The 5,758-nt window shown below is 41.4% G+C and overlaps 1 long non-coding RNA gene across 1 annotated transcript in view; it reads right to left on the bottom strand.

Annotated features, from left to right (window-relative positions):
- Positions 1–561: 561 nt before the first annotated feature.
- Positions 562–5,758, bottom strand: part of LOC113470387 — a 12,655-nt gene continuing 7,458 nt past the window's right edge. The window contains exon 3 of the long non-coding RNA XR_003393455.1: positions 562–664. This is a non-coding gene — a long non-coding RNA (uncharacterized LOC113470387). The remainder of the gene's footprint in view (positions 665–5,758) is intronic.

Genomic DNA, 5,758 nt, shown 5'->3' with positions numbered 1-5,758 from the left:
TATGTACATAGGTAGGTACTGTGCAGGTACCTTTTTTTCCTACATTTTTCAAGTGTAGGAAATACCTACCTTTAAATTTATAGGACTTTAGAAGAGATGATGCCTCATTTTTCTCCTTTAGAGGTTTCATATTAAAGTGAGAACTGTTTTAGAGGAATAAAGAATATCCTCGGTACAGGGGCGTAGCGTGGTCTAAAATCAAGTGTATAAGGCGTGTAGGGCACTAATTTCCATCACCATGCACATTACTACATAAGTTATGCACATGCTTCTTCATAAATATTTAAAGTCAATTTTAAAGGGTATTTGAGTAAATTTAGAGTGTATGGCCGCCATACACGCCCTACATGGACGCTACGCCACTGCCTCGGTACAATATCGAGGTGAAAATAGGGACCTGTATGTGCCGAGGTATTATAGTCCCGAAAGCGAAATAGGAGGACACAGGACAGGATAGAAGAAAGTCAGACGTTCCGAGAACGAACCTTATCTGTTTGGGATAAAATCCACCCCGCGGGCGGGTATCGAACCCGTGACCTATAGGTCTAAGAAAATACTTACAAGAGGAAGTCCTGTTCCCAGCAAGGGCTTGGACCTTTGACGGTGACCGTGGTGGATTTGACATTCTGCAGTTTCAAGGTCACGTATGAATTGTACTGGGAACCTGAGGATCGAGAGAACAGAAGTTCAATTTTAGCATAAAGGAGGTAAATAAATAAGGTAGGTACCTATAGGTAACTAAAACAAAATAAAAACAAGCTGGGCCCGTCCCTCCGGGAATTTTTCATCCCGTAGTTTATTCGATCGTGATTAGAGAAAATCAGTACCTATGTACCTACCTAATTAGTTTAATATTCAGTTTATTATTATTGATTTGACTTTTGCTTTTACTTACATGTAATGATTTAAAATCAAGACTAAAGCCCGTACTCCCTTTATTCCTTTTAATGTTTCCTAATACATAACTACCTACCAATAAAATGTTTAAGTCACCCATCCATTTATTGGCCTTCCTCGGCGTAGCTTAACATAGGTGAAGCTAAAACCGGTCTTAAATTAAGACTGACAGACAGACCGACACCGAAGCGAATACAATAGTCCGTCCCTTATACCTTTTTTTAATTTATTTATTACTATTGTAATAATAAAGGAAGGACGGACTAAAAAACTCCTTTCAACCCCACTCTCGAATTTTCGGTTCTTGGGTTAGGTAATGGTTAAATAAAGTACGACAATACTAAGAAGGAAGGTACTTAGCTTTTGATATTATTATGTTAGGTAGTAAGAATCTACCCACCTAGCTCCTATCTTTTTCTTTATAGATCAGAAAATTGCGTAGAGAAAAATTCTCTCTCTCTCTCTCTTTCTCTTTCTCTCTCTCTCTCTCTCTCTCTCTCTCTCTCTCTCTCTCTCTCTCTCTCTCTCTCCCTCTTTTTATTCGACCACCCCGTATACCGTATAATGCAGTGCTTCTCAAACTGTGTACCGCGGCACTCTAGTGTGCCTCGAGCGTCAGGTTTGCCGCGGAAAGATTGGAGACGTGAAAAATGGTCCGCGGTGGCGACAACTTTTTTTTTAAGATGAGTGTTCCACCGCCGTTTTTATTTCGTAGCAATGGAACAACTGCTACATTAGACGCTTGTGGCCTGTTTCGTAGCATGCCCATCCCGTAGTATACCTCTCATCAGATGGGCGAGAAGAGACACAATACTTCCCATTTAGGTGCTGGGGTCAACACGAGAACACCAGAAAGTAACCCGTTGAAATATTTGCAATCGAAACGAGTACAAAATTTAGGTGCTGGGTCAACACGAGAACACCAGAAAGTAACCCGGTGAAATATTTGCAATCGAAAAACGAGTACAAATTTTGGTGCTGGGTCAACACGAGAACACCAGAAAGTAACCCGTTGAAATATTTGCAATCGAAACGAGTACAAATTTTTGTCGATAGTGGGATTCGAACCCAGGACCTTCTGCATGGCAAGCAAGCGCGTTACCACTGGACCAACCGTTCCCCCAAACTTTGAGACTTTGAGAAGCACTGCCGTCTAGCAATTAAATAATGTCTCCCACCATTGATCCCAAATTAAGGAGACGGTAACACAAACGCAAACCTTCTAAACGAGATTAAATTAAACGCCCTCCAGTCTCCCTCCCTCCATTTCCCCTCCCCCTCCTTCTCCCTCCTCTTCTCATTTCCCCTCTTTTTCTCCTTCTCAACTCTCCTTCCCCTCCATCTCCCCTAACCTCTTTTTCTCGTCTCCCTCCCCTTCATAAATGAAAAGGTCACCACAGGGGTAGAGATGGAGAAGAAGAAAGAGGAGGAAAAGTGGGATTAGGAGAAGGAGGAGAAGGAGAAGTAACAGAAAGAAAAGTAGAAGGAGGAGGAGGAAGAGAATGAGTAGGATAAAAAGGTGAAGAAGAGGAGAAGGAGGAGTGAGAGAAGGAGGAGTGGGAGGAAGAGGAAGAAGAAAGCGTGGGAGTTGAACAAGTCAAAGGAGAAGAGAAGTAGTTAGAACAGAAGAAGAAGAAGAAGTAAGAGGAGAGGGCGTTGGAGACGAAGGAAGAAGAATTAGACAAGAAGGAAAAGGAGGAGGAGAAGAAGACAAGGAAGAACACGGAGATAAGAAAGAGAAGGAGGAGGAAGAGTAGAAGTCAAACGTTTAAAAGGATAAGATCAGTAGGAGTAGGAAGAGGAGAAGGAGGAGGAGGAGGAGGAGGAGTGGGAGTGGGAGGAAGAGGAAGAAGGAAGAGTGGGAGTTGAACAAGTCAAAGGAGAATACTCCTCTTCTAGAAGAGAAGAATTAGACAAGAAGGAAAAGGAGGAGGAGGAGGAGGAGAAGAATTATGAGGAAGAAAAATAGAAGAAGGAGGAAGAGTAGAAGTCAAACGATTAAAAGGATGGAGGAGAAAAACAAGCAGAAGAAGAAGAGGAAGAGGACTTTTAAGAGGTGGTGAAGAAGAAGTAGAAGAAAGAGGAAAAGAAATATATGTATATAGGACAAGGAAGAGGAGGAGAAAGAGTAGAAGGATGAAAGGGGAGGAGAAGAAGGAGGAAGAGTAGAAGTCAAACGATTGAAAGGATAAGATCAGTGTTAGGAAGAGGAGAAGAAGAAGAAAAGGGAAAAAAGAAGAAGAGGTGAAGAAGGAGCAGAAGAAGTAGAAAGAAGAGGAGAAGGAGAAGAAAGAGGAGGAGAAGGAGGGGGGAGGGGAAGGAGAGCAAATGTACAAAGGGGGAGGATGAATGTAAAAGAGAGGAGAGAAAAAGTGGGGAGGAGGAGGGGGAGGAGAGAGAAGGGGAAGGAATGGAGTAAGACTGGAAGGAAGAAGAGGACAATAAGGAGGAAGGAGAAATGGAGGCAAAGAACGAAGAAGGTGGAGGAGTAGAGAGTAGGAAGAGGAGAAGGAGGAGTAGAAAGAAGGTGAGAAAGAAAAGGAGGTGGAGGCCAAGAAGGAGGAGTATAGAAGGAGGTGGAGGAATTTTGGAATGGGGAGAAGATTAAAGCCGTCATCCCCACCACCCAACGAATTAAGTCCTGTTGAGTGAGTAAATATAATAAAACAAACATGAATTATAGCCCCCATCCCCTTGAAAATAATCATAAATATAGTAATAGAAAGTAAAAAAGGAGATCTTTTGTTTTTCACAGAGATAGAGAGTTTACTTCCAACAGTCTCAACGCATATTGCACCGCTTGAAACGGTTTTTGCGTTTCTTTACTTGAAAAATCTAAACTGTTATAAAGAAGACGTTATAAAGAAGATCTATGCCAGCCTAGTTAGCTTAGTTGGTAGTGCGTCTGCCTTGTAAGCATTAGGCCGCGGGTTCGATTCCCGCCCGGGGCGGATTTTATCCTGATGGGATAATGTTCGTTCTCGGAACGGCTGGCTTTCTCCTATCCTGTCTTCCTTCTCTCTCCGATTTCGGGACGATAAGACCCTAGAGTTACAGTTCCCTCTGTCAAACCTCTTAAAAAAAAAAAAAAAAAAAAAAAATAGAGAAGTGGTCAATGTAATCAAATTAAAATGTTCCTTCTGATATTATGTTGTTTCATAGGTACCACCTCCCTCCCAAATAAATGAGGAGGTTCAACAGACCTAAAGCACCGTTCAAACCGGTGGAAAATTGGTATAATACGTCGGTGAAACCGTCATAATAAATTGGTATATTGGTAATACCGGTATAATTTATTGGCTTGAGATGTAAAGGCAGTGTTTTCCGCCCGCCAGTACACTCGACCGTAAAACACCAGCCTTACTCACTTTACACCGCTTTTTCACTAGATCTTAGCCTTTTGCGTACAGAATCAATTTCACCAGAATCGCTCTTACGGTAGGATTCATGTCCCACATGAAACTCAAGCGTTGTTGTTACAGTCAGACGTAAACAAAACATTTTTTTCAAATACGGTAGGATTCATGTGAGACATGAAACCTCCGAAAAGCGATTTGTGGTAGGCTTCATGTCACACATGAAATTGTTCCCTCGCTTTTAATTTATTTTCTTTTTTTTCCTAGTTGAGATAGAAACATCTGGTTTTTTTTGTCTTCTTCGGAAATCTTCGGACTATAATTCCGAATGCTTTGGAATCATAATAAACAAACACCGGCTTTTCAGTCTGCATTTGAAAGGAGCAAAAGATACACAAGTTCCTAGGCACGTCCTACCGTAACGCCTCCTATCTGTAAAAATCAAGCCGACCGTAGCGAGTAAATCTGTAGCTTCATGCTGGACATGAATCCTACCGTATCGCCAGATTCAAGTTATATTTCTCCTACCATAATGGCGGAACCATGATTTCATGTGACACATGAATCTGTCCGCAAAAGGTTAAAATGTACAAACCTCTGTTGATGTTGTACAGAGAAATAGGAGATGCAGTAGTCACAGAAGATTTAAAGCCAGCAATTTAGCTACGTTTGACACACAATAATGGTTATGAAGTCATTTGATACATCTTTTCCCCAACAGGACATTGGAGGTTAAGCAACATGTCAATATCTGGATCATGGTCAATATCTGGACGGGAGGGCGGGGACTAGTTGACACATTTTCACAACCATCCCTCATATTTATTGTAAAGCGTGGTGCACGTTTTTTATGCTTTAAAAGTTTTTTTTTTTTTTTTTTTTTTTTTTTTCAGTGTGGGCTTTTTGAAGAGTCATGCAATATGCCCCCTTCATTTGGTCCTTTATGGTAGGTATTAGATAAATAAAGGCTAGACAGGTAAATAGGTAGGTATAACATTTATGTCGCATTTTATTTAACAATTAACCGGGAACCCAAGTGCGGTTTATTCAAGGTCACTACCTCCCCTCACATGGAAGTGTGTTCATGACGTGAGGGGCGTTAACCACTTTGCGGGAACCCAAGCGCGGTTTATTCAAGGTCACTACCTCCCCTCACATGGAAGTGTGTTCATGACGTGAGGGGCGTTAACCAATTTTAGGTTTACGTTTCCCCTCTTGCCATACTAAACCAAGCTCTCGACTGCGGTTAACGATAGAGTCGCCATTTTTTTCTCGGTTAATGCGAACAGCAAATTTTTTTAATCAGCTGATTATCCCGACTACGAGATTTTCAACCCCACTCTCGAATTTTCGGTTCTTGGAATCTTGGGTTAGGTAATGGTTAAATAAAATACAATACTAAGAAGGAAGGTACTTAGCTTTTGATATTATTATGTTAGGTACCTAGTATAAGAATCTACTCACCTAGCTCCTATCTTTTTCTTTATAGATCAGAAAATTGCGTA

The sequence above is a fragment of the Diaphorina citri genome, unplaced genomic scaffold (assembly GCF_000475195.1).
Source record: "Diaphorina citri unplaced genomic scaffold, Diaci psyllid genome assembly version 1.1 scaffold1550, whole genome shotgun sequence".
NCBI lineage: Eukaryota > Metazoa > Arthropoda > Insecta > Hemiptera > Psyllidae > Diaphorina > Diaphorina citri.
This window is presented reverse-complemented; position numbering and strand designations above follow the sequence as displayed.